The sequence below is a fragment of the Pseudopipra pipra genome, chromosome 8 (assembly GCF_036250125.1).
Source record: "Pseudopipra pipra isolate bDixPip1 chromosome 8, bDixPip1.hap1, whole genome shotgun sequence".
NCBI lineage: Eukaryota > Metazoa > Chordata > Aves > Passeriformes > Pipridae > Pseudopipra > Pseudopipra pipra.
In genome coordinates, this window is record NC_087556.1 from 33786017 (window position 1) to 33800359 (window position 14343).

Consider the following 14343-nt stretch of genomic DNA (forward strand, 5'->3'; position numbering starts at 1 on the left):
CACACCTATTCTGATCCCAATTTAGTTGGTTAAACCCAGTCATGACCTGTTGAGACTAAGAGAGATTGGTTAAAATAAACCAGTATTTATAAAGAACCAGTCGCCACACAAGTGACCAGTCTGCTGAAGTAAAAGAAGTACATCCAAGCAACATCAAGTTCACAACAAAATATCCACCAACACTCCTACTGCAATCTGCAACTTAGGATGGGGAAAGCAAAAAAAAGCTTTGTGTAGAGAGTAGAATAGAGGGAAAGGGTGAGGCAGGTAGATAAAGGACAAATAGGCAAATGCATACAGTATTTCCTCCCTTACCACAGAATAGTTACCCAACATATAAGGCTCAACAATGTGCTGTTTTAAGCATGCAAAACTGATTAAAATACTAATTTGTTACATCAGACTGTCATTTCTTATTCATCATATTCCAACTCTCTCTGTTGTCTACAAAACACCAAGAGCCCAGTAAACAAAAACTCAGAAGTTACACAACAGGATTCAGTTCAAAACTGGACACACTGAACTAAAAATTAGTTATCCCCGTTCCCCGATCGTTAAATGTTTTACGAGTTAGTACATTCGTCACTGCAATACCTTCACACACACCTTGCCCCACAAGGCATAGCTAAACGTCCACTTCAGTTTGTCACCCTTATTCCTACTGTCTCCTGCTGAGGACTCCAGGAACACACGGGATTTTTCCAGCAGCTCTGCTGATCTATTCACCAGATCAGGTGGCTGCATGAATGAGGGGCTATCGCATGGCAGGACCAGGGGGCAGGGCTGGACTATCCCTTTCTGAGTGATCCATATTTATGCTCCATGAAGATGAGCAATCAGGAACACAGAGAGCTTTCCCATAAAGCTCGGGTTCCAACATCACTTGTTTGAACAGCCTGCAGAGCACTTCACTCCCACCTATACGTTATAGAAGTGTGCCAGGCTGAGGAATGTGCTGAGAAGGCAATTACAGTTCCTACTGCTTCCCCTCCACCGTGCCTCAGAGATGTCCACGCCCATGCAGTATGAGGAAAAGGGGCAGGATCATACAATGATCCCTGTATCTGTAATAAAGTAAGGGGAAAATTCATACATATATACAGAAGAATACAAAGTCAACTTGATTTTACTAAAGGTGACTTCATAAAGAAGGCTTTTCAGGAACTTCAAGGAAAAAAAGGGTTCTCTACTCCACAGATAAACTAAAGCTTTACCAAACACCTCCTATATGAGTACAGTAGACACTAGGTTTATCTATTCAATTTGGTGAAGGCTTTTTCCCCCCAACTCCCAAAATAAGGTTTTTAATTACTTCTTTAATAAGCTTATTCTCTCTAGAAAGAGTAGAGTTTTCTGAGGAATTAAAGTTTTCTAGTTAGAAACATAAGGGAGTTGAACGTGCTTTCCATTAAAGACAAGGCACAACACACTCCCCGTGCACCTGCCCACTGCCACCGAAAATTATGCCACTGAGGACCACCAGAAAGTGGTTGTCCCAAAATTCCAATGCTTGAGAATAATTCCTACTGAAGCTGGTATGGTTTGAGCAGGTGATGCTTCCAAAGAGCCCCGTATGCAATGTGTGACGGGTACCTGTAGCTGTAAATGTAGTCTCTTACCTGCCCTAGTTCGTGAAGTCTTAAATAGTTCCCACTTCAGACAAATCCCAACACACATTTGGGATGGGGTAAGAAAACAAGGCATCATCTGTTTAAGTGATATTAAGACTGAGAAAGGAGACTGCAGCTCAAGTTGGAAAGAAGCTGGCTACAAAAACCATCTAAACAAGTATTGAGATACCACTTAGGAAACTAAATAGCTCAGGACATCCCGCGCTACCAAAAAGCTTTCATATATATCACAAGATTAGGTTTTTAGCTGCAATTATCCTCTGTGCCCATTAAAGAGCAGATGCTTTCAGACATAATTCTTAGAGAGGCTGAGTCTCTGCAGCTTTGAAAGCCTCTGAGATATGAGCTCACCACCTCCTAACAGGAGGCCTCGGGTTATTATGAAGTAAAGAATATAAAAAGGCTCAATGGAGCAATGCAATTTCTCTTCCTTGACAGCTCTGCCAACACCCACTATGGCAAGGAAATTCAGCACTTTCATGTATTGGGTTTTTCTGTTTTGTTTTTTTTACTATTAGGTCTCAGTCTGATCCCCAACTGCATCCCACAGACCCGTCCAAATTTGTTTTCATCAGGAACTGTAGTGACAGGACACGGCAAAATGGCTTCACACTTATAGAGAGTAGGTTTAGATGTTAGGAAGCAATTTTTCCCTGTGAGGGTGGTGAGGCCCTGGCACAGGTTGCCCAGAGAAGCTGTGGCTGCCCCATCCCTGGAAGTGTCCAAGGCCAGGTTGGACAGGGCTTGGAGCAACCTGGGCTTGTGGAAGGTGTCCCTGCCCATGGCAGGGGGTGGAACAAGATAAGCTTTAGGGTCCCTTCCAACCCAAACCATTCTGTGATTTTACGATCTTGTGATTTCCTGCTGATACAGCACCACCATCCAGCCACTGAGCAGTTTGAAGCTCATTACATTTTTTCCCAATTACTTCTTTGACTCTGTTTTCAAGTTAACTTGTTATTTTAGATTCTTCACAGAGGAGAAGCTGAATCATGGAGTAACCTCTCTGACAAAGAAATAGCAACACAGTGACTGTGAAGTGCAGGTGCATGTTTTGAAGTCCAAAAAGCATGAGCTGACAAGAAATTAAAACCCACAGAACTTCAAACAAGTTCCAATTGATCAGTTTAGACAGTGCACTAAATACCTTCTGGACAGACCAGTATGATAACTCACTACACTGAAGAGACAAATATGTTAAGTGCTGATAAATGAAGAACAAACAAAAAAAAAAAATCAAAACCTTATCAGGCCACCCTTTTACTAAATAAACTAAGTGGGAAAAGGTCACCCAGAACGATTAGAAATTTGTCTTTTGCTTTGTTTCAACTTTTAAGACTATTCTTCTTTGTAGATGCATGGGAAAATGCAAAAGGCCTCACAGAAATTGGGAAGAAATAATGAAGTTCTCAAATACCACTTTTACGACAGGCTATTTTGCACTCCCCTCAATTTAATTATTCACTGTGTCCATAAAATGTTTTCCTTTGGCTCCAACAAGGAACAATATGGAGCTCCACTTCATTAAATGATCAAACCCTCCCCTGTAAACAAGCCAGATGCTGATTTAGACTGGTCTACACTACGGATTTTTTGCTGGGATGGTGCTGGCATCTGTGCTGGTTGAAACCTTATGTAATTACACCCATCAAATCAGTGTTCCCACCTTAAACTCCTTTTGTTCACGTGTACAAATTCTGGACCAAAGCAAATGCTTCTGTATTTACAGGGAAAAGGAAGCTCAGGTGCCAACTTCAGCCTTCAGCAACACTTGAAAGGCAAGAAGATCCATCCTCCTTCCCCACATGCAGCTGCCTCTTTTAGACTGCTCCAAAAAGAAAGCCAGGTTGGTTTATTTATTTTAAAAACACTGAAGCAACTTTTCAGAGGAACAAAATAAGCAGAAGCATCCTGCTCTGAAAGAAAGAGATCTCTATAACCAAATGCAGAATCAATTAACTCATCAGTTCATAAGCATGAGAGTAACACCTTTCTCACATCCCTGCCTAATTTTCCAAGGTGGAATTTTACCTTTTGTTCTCTTAACTTACTAAACTTAGTTACTCTACCTTCAACCACTCACTCTTCTTGGATGATGGCTTTCTCCAGAATTCAGTATAAGCCTCAACAGATCACTATATTAAAAACAGAAAACTTGAGCCTGGGCTTCTATAATTTGAAGGGAACTAACAATAAGCTCCATTGTCGTCTCTGCAAATTAATTTTAATAAAATTAAGAACACTGACCTTGTCAACGGGACAACCAAATCAGATCAGTACTGAATCTGGAAGCTTTGCAGTAGGGGCAATATCTATATATTACAACAAAGATTGGAAAGATTACTGCAAAGTAACAAATGTAGAAGCATTTTCTGTATTAGCCTGAATACACTGAAACAAGGAATTTAACAAGCAAGCATAGTTAGCTTTGCTTATTAGGACAGTTCTTAAAAAATGAAAGGATTCTGCCCCAAACAGATCAGCAAAAAGGAGAAAGCACTCTGTTATCTCAGGAAAAGAGCACTTAAGTAATTTTCTGCAAGCTGCTCTACGAGGTGGGGTTTTTGCTTGGGAAATTTTGCTTTTCTCCACAGAACACCAGCTGGCTGTTTGCAGAGCAGGCAGAGGAACTGCTCTCAGACTGCAGCAGTCACAAAATGCAGAAACCCCTTTGCTACCAAACACAGACACAAGAGCTATGATGGGAGATGGAGGCTTCTGTCAAACTGCATTATCCTGCCCATCCTCATCCCACCAACTGCACTGCTCCAAACACACAGGGATCACCTCTGCTCCTCTGAGCACTAGAGCTGTTCCTCCACTCCTACTAACAGGGAGAACAGGGAGAACGCTGCTGTCTTGAGAGAAGCATCATCCAGTTCCCAATTCTCTTAAAGACCAAATCGTTGCCATGTAAATCACAACACAGCATTAACTTTTGAAAACATTCAGAAGTCTGTTCATTGGGTGAATTCCGATGGGCTTCATTTACATACAATTAATAACAGATTGTTTTCATTTTGATTTATGGAGTCATATCTCAAAGTCTACTTTATTAGGTATTTATGGCATTCAGAAAAATTACGCTGATTTGGCATCAGCTTTCTTTTCCATATTCTCCTCACACTTCCAATTCAACTGCTGACTTTTCATAAGCAAGAGAATTTATATGCAGTTTTAATGCAAGAGGATGCCCAATTTTGCAAATGTTCGATGCAGAAAGAAGCCAAACAGTCAGGAGGCTACAGATCTTTGGAGACATCTGAAATACAAGACTGACAATGAATTTTACAATTCAGTCTGAAATTTAATGTAAACAGACTCTTCGGTAAAAGCTGAAAACGCAACACAGAATTAAGAGATATCTGAGAGCAGTAAACATTCGCTCTTTCTGCTGTCTTTTTTTATTTTAATGTTTACCCCTTGAAGCATTTTTGTGCTCTTACCCACTAGAGTTAACCCTGCTGTGTAAACTGCACAGTACACGTTTCCATTTTATCTGTTACTCATCTCAAATGGGTCAAACCCCACACAGCTCTATTAAATTTGTGACTAAAACCTACAAAAATCTTAACTGCTGAAAACAGCCTATAAAAACCCAGTAGCAGCAGCTTGCAGTTCAGTCTTCTTTCCTTTTCAGGGTGTTTTTTTTTTTGTTTTAAACTCAATTAGAAGTGAATAACTATCCAGATAATACGTTACTACACATTAGGACAGACTAAATACGACTGACTGCTTAGAAACCAATACCATTTGGGCAAACATGGGTAAGCAGATCAACAGTTACATAATACACAACATCTCCCACACAATACTAATCAAAAACCAAGCAAAGTGACTTAAAATAATGAGCTATGATAGAACATTTGCATAACTACAGCCAGCAGCATTTAATGAATCTGACCATGAACAGTCAGCAACAGATGAACACTGACTCAAGATCTACAGTAACAAACATACAATAAAACACAACAGAACTGGTAAAACTTCATTTTTAGAAAGACATTAGCCTTGGACAAAGTACAGAAGTTGAACAAGATGTTTCTTTATAAAAAGTGAGGTCAAACACAAAAACAGTTTATCTGTGTTTAGACTGTGCCTAAAACACGAGCCCCGTTTTTGTTTAGCTCTCAGCCGTCCTCACACACCAGGGGAGGAAAACCAGACGTCACGCTCTGACTGGAACCACACTGTGGAGTCAGACATCAAAACTTTAAAACACTTAAACCTGTCCAACAACAGGAACATTACACTGAGACTTGTCCATTTTCCAGTAATTATCCCCTGGACCTCCTCAGTGCTGGCTGACCATAAATTAGAGCGTGGCTACAGCACACACACAGTCACCATTTGGTGGAGGAAAACCACCTGCCTCCAAAGGAAATATGGAAACACACACTCAGCACCCACTGTTGGGGAGTTTACTCCTAATTAATGGCAAGCCACGGTCAGGTACAGTTAAGGACTGTCTTTGGTACATGCATTTGGCATACACTTAAAAGACTAATTCCAGTTCCAGTGAGCAGAACAAGCCACACTCATTTTATCCAGCTCTTCCTAAGATACTGGCTACTAGATAAGATACCAAAAAGAGGGGAAAAGTTAAAAAGAAGAGCAAAAACGCTATTATTACAGCACAGAAAATCCCCTACTGTGTACATTGCTGTTTAACAGTGCAAAGAACTATTGCCAAATACCACAAGAAAAACAAATTCAAACTCCTTCTAGAGACAGAGCGATATCAGTTCTTTTTTTTTAAATCACTTTTTTTTTTTAAACCTTATGATTAGTAATTTCTATTTTGTTCATAATACATATTCAACAACCCTACGTTAACCACTGCAAGATACTCTGCACTGCTAGAAAGTTTCAGAGTAAAACAGTAAAAATAGTTTCTGGGGGTGGGAGTAACTTTCTACTAGAGGCAACACTGAACAACCTTCTTTAAATAAACCCTTTAAAAGCCAGGAGGTGACAATTATTTTTGTCCCTGCCAAGCTAAACAGTAATGAAGAGGTCAAAAAATAAAAGCAAATAGTCCAGTAGACCATCTCAGCCCTGCAGTAAGATAAAAATGAGCCTCTCAACAGGCACCCAGTAAGGGGAAGCCTTTGCAGGTAAAAGCTAAATCACAGGCCCATCTGACAGAAGGTGTAAATGACAATTCAAAGTACTCCTGACTTACAAGGGCAGTTGAACTATTAAAAAACATGAGTATATACTCAACACTTCTTGAAGCTAAGACCTGCAGAGTGAAGCTGTTCCAGGGGACTATTCAGATAAAGCAAGGAATAAATATGCCAGCTGTCTCTACTCAATCCCTGCTTAGATACTGGGAAGATGAATGGGGACACAAGGAATACTTTCAAGCCCATTAGCCTGAGAGAAGTGCAAGTCAGGGCTCACACAATGCACTCACAGTCCTCACTGCCACAAGAATCAGGATTCTCTCATAAACCAACAATCACCATCACAAAGCAAATTCCCTACTTTCTTGCTGAAATGATACACATTTGAGAGATTTATGACAGTTGTTTTTTCTTCCCAGATATTCACCTGCCTCTGCACCAAGAGCCACATGGTTTTCAAAGGAGTGCGTGCAACTTTAAACCCACTAAAAGATTACTTGATCAAAATAGTTCTAATCCACTAAAAAAAAAAAAACCAAACCAGACCACTCAAGTTTATTTTTCTTTCCAGGGTCACATAAATCATGGTTCTGAGTTTTCTTCAGTTCAGGAACACCAACTCCTCAAATTATCATAACTTACAGAAGTTTCTTAGTGCCTGTAAACTCCTCAGTAACCCACAAGTTCTGTTTTATCAAAAACAGCTACTAGATGCTGAGTCAAATCAAAGTCAAAAGAATTACAGGGAGGATTTTTAAACCTTAACATTTGATTACAGAAGTAAAGGCAAATATAACCCAAATAAAACATCACTTACTAGAAATAACAAAAAAAAACCAAAACCATGCAGTAGTATCCTTGTTTCAAGAACAAGCAGAACAGATTATACCAGGACAAATTCAAATAACCAAAGGGAAAAATGTCAACTTAATTATATCTCCTGTATAGTAGAAAATGCAAAAGGGCTGCAAATTTGGCTGCTTCATAGGCAAGATGTTCTGCACATACCAGCCACTACCACTCTTTCCAATACATTTCCCTCCCATGTTCCTTTTAAAAATCTACTTTTCCTTCTTTATTGAATCAAAGTCTCCATGTCAGCCCCCTCTTGAAGACAGTTCCCTCTTCAAACATCACTTTGCTCATTCCCTGCTCCACTCCCTCCACACTTTCTCCTTTCTCTACTCTTCAGCAAAATGAGTTTCTGCATAAATAGTACAGAGGCACAGGAAAAAAAAGTTGTTATTAAAAACAGCAGGTGGATACGACCCCAGTTTGACCACAGAGCTTCTGAACACTTGCCCATTCCAGGAAAGACGGAAATACAAAATCATCCGTATTGTTATAGATTAATGTAGTACTGAAGTGCTACAGCTCTTCTTTTAAAGTACTTTAACTGGTAAACCCTACAGAGATAATTATTAATCTTGCATGTCAAGAAAATCCCAACAGAAATAATGACAGAGGTGTGAGAAGCTGCATCCCAGACACTGATGGTGCAAAAACGAGCACAGTCACAACTCTGTGCAAGATGAAAAATGGCAGCTACAACAGAAATGCTATGAGAAGGTACCAGAAAAGTGTCTGAATTCTGAATGTTTGAGATCTTAATTTGAAGACAGACGTTTCCTTTTTAAGGTATAACAACTTCCATTCAACTGACATTACAAAGTTATAATTAGCTCTGTTATTTCACTGATTTTACCAAGCTCTGCCATTTGACAAGTGGTGAACTCTTCGTCAGGTGTGTTGAAAGAAAATTCTCTTTCCAATTTTGCATCGTTTCCCCCTTCATTTGCAGTACTACTTGAAAAAAAAAACAAAAAACCACAAAAAATTAAGAACTCTGTTACAGCTAAGCCAGCCATTTTCAGCTGCCAAACTAAAGTTTAGTTCCATTTTAGTACCAGGAGACTGTGGATCATAACTCATGCAGTTAAAATGAGGATTACTTGTTGACATCAATTTTGAACAGCCCAAAATAATCCAGTCTTCAAATTTTGGGGGGAGGAAGGGGAATGAGATTACTGAGAGAACTGGCAGAGGCAGTTTAAATGCTTTGCTGTGATTAGTAGAGAGCACATCATGAGAAAGAATGTATTGATCTGGAGTTGTGCATAGTCTGACTGCAGAACTGATAAGGCAAAGAGAAGCTGGAAAGAGAAACGTTGACACCCAGTTAATACCACATGAAGGAGCCAGTAAATCTCACTTTAAAATGCCTCAGAGAACATTTGATTATTTGATTGACTGTATTAAAAATAACCAACCATTCAATCAGTAAAGTATTTCCTACTTAATTTACAGGTCCTTCTTCCGAAGGGCACCAAAGATGGGTGGGAATTCCCGTCCCTGAGGAATTCACATGTCCAACAACACAAATTAGTGGTCTTACACAAGGCTAAATAAGACTGAAAACATTCCCTTGACCAATTCTGCACTTTAACTAGTCTCCAATATAAGTCATGCTTCTGTGATGAATCCCGCTGATGCTTTTATGCCACTCAGCATTCCAATTAAATTAATATTTGTAATTATACTTCTGAGAAAATGCAAATGGACACAACTCCACAAGATCAGATTATGGCCTCACCGGTCACCCCCACCTGCCTGTCCTTGCTTAAGGAGCGTAAGGAAAAGTAAAGGCAGTCATTTCTTTTTCCTTCAAGAGAATTACACCACATAATTAGAGTTTCACAAATCCCATGAAACACAACACATCTAAAAGCTCTATTGCCTTTTAATGCTGTGACAGACTTAAACCAGAGGTGATCTTTTATATGTGCCATGCCAGACTCCACATGCTGAGACACCAACTCAGCCTGGCCTTCGGAAGGAGGCCAATAAAAGAGTTCCAGAACACCACCTGCTGCTCTCACCTGTTTCCCCCTCTCTGAGTAACCACTGAAAAAAGGGATGGAGGGGAGAGAAATGAGCTTCACAAAGCTCTTCTGCAGCCACCGAAGACCAGACAAGCAGAAGGAAAAACAAAACTAAGTACAACAGATCTCTCCTGAACTACTGCTAAAAGGTTCTGCTCATACCAGAATGAGCTTTAAGAAGAGAAAGGAGGGAGTTACCACACAGAAGACATCTCACCTTTCAATTTTTGCATCAGCAAAGGTATCAATGCCTGGACTCACATGGCAGCCCCACCACTTGTGACACAGCAGCAGCCGGTGAGCAGAGACTGTTCAGGCACAGCACAAAGCCCGGCTAAAAAACAACGTTTGTTTACTACACCAACCTCCAAGAATTCCAGAAAAAGTTGTCATTATTGCCGTGACTGAAAGTCCCGTGGCAGCAGAAAGTTCTCAGCAGCCGGGCCGAGCCGGCCATGCAGGACACCGGGATGGATCGTGTCCCATCCCTTCTCCCACCCCCCGCTGCTCCCGAGGGAGTGGTGCCTGCTGTGGGGACGGGTGACTGAGGGCTGGGAGGAATGACCCCTGTCACTGCCGAGGAAGGATTCACAGACACATCCAGAGGGCTCACAGACACTTCCCTGACCTCCGCAGACAAGTTTATCTCCTCCTGCCGGGAAGCTGCTGCAGGCTGGGGCTGTGAGGGCAGACAGAAAGGCGCTGGGGGCACGGATTACCGAGCTTTGCCTCGCTCCTTAATCCAACTTTTCCGATTTTTGTTCTAACTTCGGTTCACAAAGACAAGCTCAATTTTGAAATACTTCCCTCACCGTTCTTCACTCCTGATGAAGCCTCGACAATACGCGATCACAGAACCACAGAATGAATCACGGATTGGTTTGGGTTCAAAGAGACCTTAAAGCCCATCCAGTCCCACCCCTGCCACGGGCAGGGACACCTTCCACTAGACCGGGTTGCTCCAACCTGGCCTTGGACACTTCCAGGGACAAGCAACACCATGGAAGTTCTGCTGCCCAAAATCCACAACCCATCGCTCCCATCACCTACTCCGCCACGGCGCGTGCAGATCCACACGGGCACATCCCGAAAGGAATAAAAGCCAGCCGGGAGGGGGGCGGGAGGCAGCGGGAGAGCGGCGGCACAGGCATGATCTCACCGGGCACCCCGAGGCTCCGCTGCCCGGGGTCTGGAGCACCGGCCACGGGGAGAAAATCCGAGTTTCCTGCCTTTGTACCGCGGCGGTGTCGGGCTGCCCTCCCTCACAAGCCCTTCCAGGCGGGACACGGCTCCCAGCGGGATGCGCGGCCGCCTCCCCACCGCCTCCCCTGGGGGTCCCCGCCGGGGCCGGCTCCGCTCGCCCCCGTCCCCCCCGCGCCCCCTCGCCCCGCAGCGCTGCCCGAGGAAGGCGGAGCGTGCACAGGGGCTTTACCTCTCCGGCTGGATCCGTTCCTCAGTCCCTCAGGAACACGCTCGCAGCGCTGGGAGCCGCCTGCGCCCCGCGCCGCCCCCCCCCCTCCCCCCGCTCCCCCCCCGCTCACGACATGGTCTCTCCCGAGGCGCCGCGGCTGCCGCGGCCGCGGGCGCTCCCACTCGGCGCGGCGGGGGGGGGGAGGCCGTGCCCGCGCTGCTCTAATGGCGGCGGCCGGAGCGGCCCAAAGCAAAATAAACCCCCGCACGGCCGAGCCGCACGTCAGCGCCGCCTGCCGCCCTGCGCAACGCCCATTGGCCGGGCCGCGCCCGCCCTCCGCCAACCGGCGGGCGGCTCTTTGCGCAGAGCGGTGATGTCATCGCTGCCGCGGGGCGCCGGGCACGGCGCGGCCGCCAGGGGGCGGTGCCCGCCCCGGCCCCTCAGGGCGGGTCCCTCCGGGGACCCTCAGGGGTCGATCCAGCGGTGCCCCTGTCCGGCTGTTCCCGGACATTCCCGGTCCCTTCCTGCACATCCCGCCGCTTCCCTCGGCGCCACCCGGCACCACACGGCCCTCCCCGAGCCAAACATGTGCCCGGGCCACGCGCGGTAACGCGCAGAACGTGTTAGTAGAGGAAACGAGGGCATCCCCCCGCTTGGCTCCCCGTCCATCACAGTGGGTGGTGTATGGACATAAACGCTTCCCGTGGGAATAATCCCTCAAAAAGCCCGTTGTGATGGCACGCGGCCAGGCGGCAGCCGTGGAGAACACTGCTTTGTGGCAGCTGGTCACAGAACAGAATCAGTTCGGTTGTGAAAGACCTCTGGGATCATCGAGTCCATCCCATGACCCAGCACCTCCATGGCACCAAATGCCACATCCAGTCTTCAATCCTCAAACACTGCCAGGGACGGTGACTCCAACGCCTCCATGGACAGCCCCTTCCAAAGCCTAATTACCCTTTCTGTGAAGAAATTCCTCCTCATGTCCAACCTAAACCTCCCCTGGCATAGCTTAAGACAATGTCCCCCCCGTCCTGTCACTAGTAGCCTGGGATCCAGTGTCCTGATGGGAAATTTTTCCCACGTACAATAAATACAGAGAATAAAGAGAAATAAAGCGAAAATCATGACAGAAGGTTTCACACCCAGGGTGTGCACCTCTCAGCCCTTGCTGGATTCCCATTAATTCCTTCAGTTCTTCCATAGCAAAATATTTCCCTGAGCACTGATAAGAAATAGAGGACATAATCTTTAGCTGTGCCAGGGGTGGTTTAAGTTGGGCATTAGGAGAGGGTAATTAGAGGGTACAGAGAGGGTAATTAGACATTGGAAGGGGCTGCCCTGGTAGAGTCACCACCCCTGGAGGTGTTTAAGGAAAGACTGGATGTTGCACTCACTGCCATGGTCTTGTTGGTAAGATGGTGTTGTATTCAATGACCTCAGAGGTCTTTTCCAACTGAATTGATTCTGTGGTTCTTTGAAATAAACTGTCAATATTTCCTCTACGTGTCAATTCCTGACTCGGCATGTTGAGTGTTGAGTGTGTGGGGTCTGAAATTCAGGATGTCCACCCTGGCCTGGTGGACTCACCCAAGCAGCAGCCGCACAGTGCAAGCCCATTCTTCTCCTGGAACTGCTCCTCCAGCCCTTGGGTTCAGTCCTCCTGATGGCTGTGCAATTTTTTTTTATTTTTTTTTTTTGCTTTCTACTCAAAAACTGCAAGTCTGCATCTTCCTCAAGCTGCTCTTGCAGGCTCACTGACAGGAAAAGTGTATTTGCCCACATCCTTGCTTTTCCCTTGTGGTACCTGAATTTTTTTTTCCCCACTGCAGTTCCCACTTTTTATTTCAGGTTTTCTCAGATGTTTTACCACTTTTTTATTTCCATGCTTTCATTCCCCCTTCCCAGACAGGGTGACGGGGAGGACTCTGTTAGCTAATGCCTCAGGCTTGGTGTTGCATGGGGGAAACTCATCCTGGACCAGCTGGATCCATGCCTTCTTGCTCAATCAGCATAAAAGAAAAGCACCTGAGATGTTCCAGAAGAGCAGTGCTAGAAAAAAATCCCTTTGTCCAGCAGACAAACAACTAGAACTGGAGTCAGGACAAGTAAAATGTAATTACTTATGGAGACTGAAATAGAAATTTGTCTTCATTTGCAATTAAATTAGTTCCCTATGAACATCAAGAATCATTGCAGGAGGAGGGTAATGTGATTTGTCTCTCTCAGACTGGTTATTTACTAAGTTCTCTTTCCAACTCCACTGAAAAAAGTTGGTGCATTTCTCAAAATGCAGCTATGGAAAACAGGGAGACAACTTTATTTTTTTTTTCTTGGATAAGTCATAAATATTAATTATTCTTTATCTGAAGGAATTGTGCCATCTCTATGCTTAGAAATCTTTCAGAAAATGTATCCCTTGCTCTTGACAGCCAGGCAAGGTGATGGAAGAGCTGTTGGGATAAATCCTAAATGCTGCCACAACTGTACAACAGTGAGAAATTTCCAGAAATAATTGTTACAGATTAGACTGCATAACAAGATATGAAAATACAAGGAATATCACAGATTCACAGAGTGGGTTGGGTTGGAAGGGATCTTAAAGATCATCTAGTTCCAACCCCCTTGCTATGGGCGGGAGTATGTAATTTGAAGGAAAATATCCCTTCAAATTCTTCCAGAATATTTCCTGGAACTGCTAGAAAACCATTTGGTGATCATGGAAACATATTTTAGACAACACACAGTGCACTGCAGCACATTAGGAGTGTGTGATGTACCTTCACAACACAGAAAAGAGCTTTAATGAAGCTTGGCTCGTATTATTTCAGAGATTTTTGTTGTATAGGTAAGACAAAAACATCACCAACTGAAAAAATATTTTCAGAGAATTCTATGATTGCAAGTGATTTTAATCTCTGCATCATTGTCCTGAAGAACAGAAGCAGAGTAGTGAAACAGGTCCCTGGATAGTATTCAAAGGTGAACATGTGGTAAAATTGAATTTGAAAATATTTACCATTGTCACTTTTAAAAGTGAATCCTGGCTGCATCTCCAAATTACTGGGCCTTTTTGATGTTGATGACTTTATTCCTTTAAGCCAAAGATTTTATGTCTGCTGCTGGCATCTCTCTCCAGGTTTAACTTGCAGGAGTTTGCCATTTGTTCTAGACTTAAACAATAAAATACAATAGGAATGACTTTTCAGCAGTTTAGAACATTGATATTTACACATGTATTTTATCCAAGAAGAGCTTTCAGACTTCTAATTTGGAGACAAATCAAAATC

At 43.7% G+C, this 14343-nt stretch overlaps 1 protein-coding gene across 3 annotated transcripts in view; it reads right to left on the reverse strand.

The window, feature by feature from the left end:
* Window positions 1-11303, reverse strand: part of ZRANB1 (zinc finger RANBP2-type containing 1) — a 42081-nt gene extending 30778 nt beyond the window's left edge. Inside the window, exon 1 of one of the 3 annotated variants that reach the window (XM_064663563.1) lies at window positions 11075-11303. The gene's annotated coding sequence lies outside the window, so the exon portion shown is untranslated. Of the gene's footprint in view, window positions 1-606; window positions 688-9859; window positions 9977-11074 lie in introns of those variants that run through there. The other 2 variants (XM_064663564.1, XM_064663565.1) reach the window with 2 other exon arrangements.
* Between the last annotated feature and the right edge of the window lie 3040 nt (window positions 11304-14343).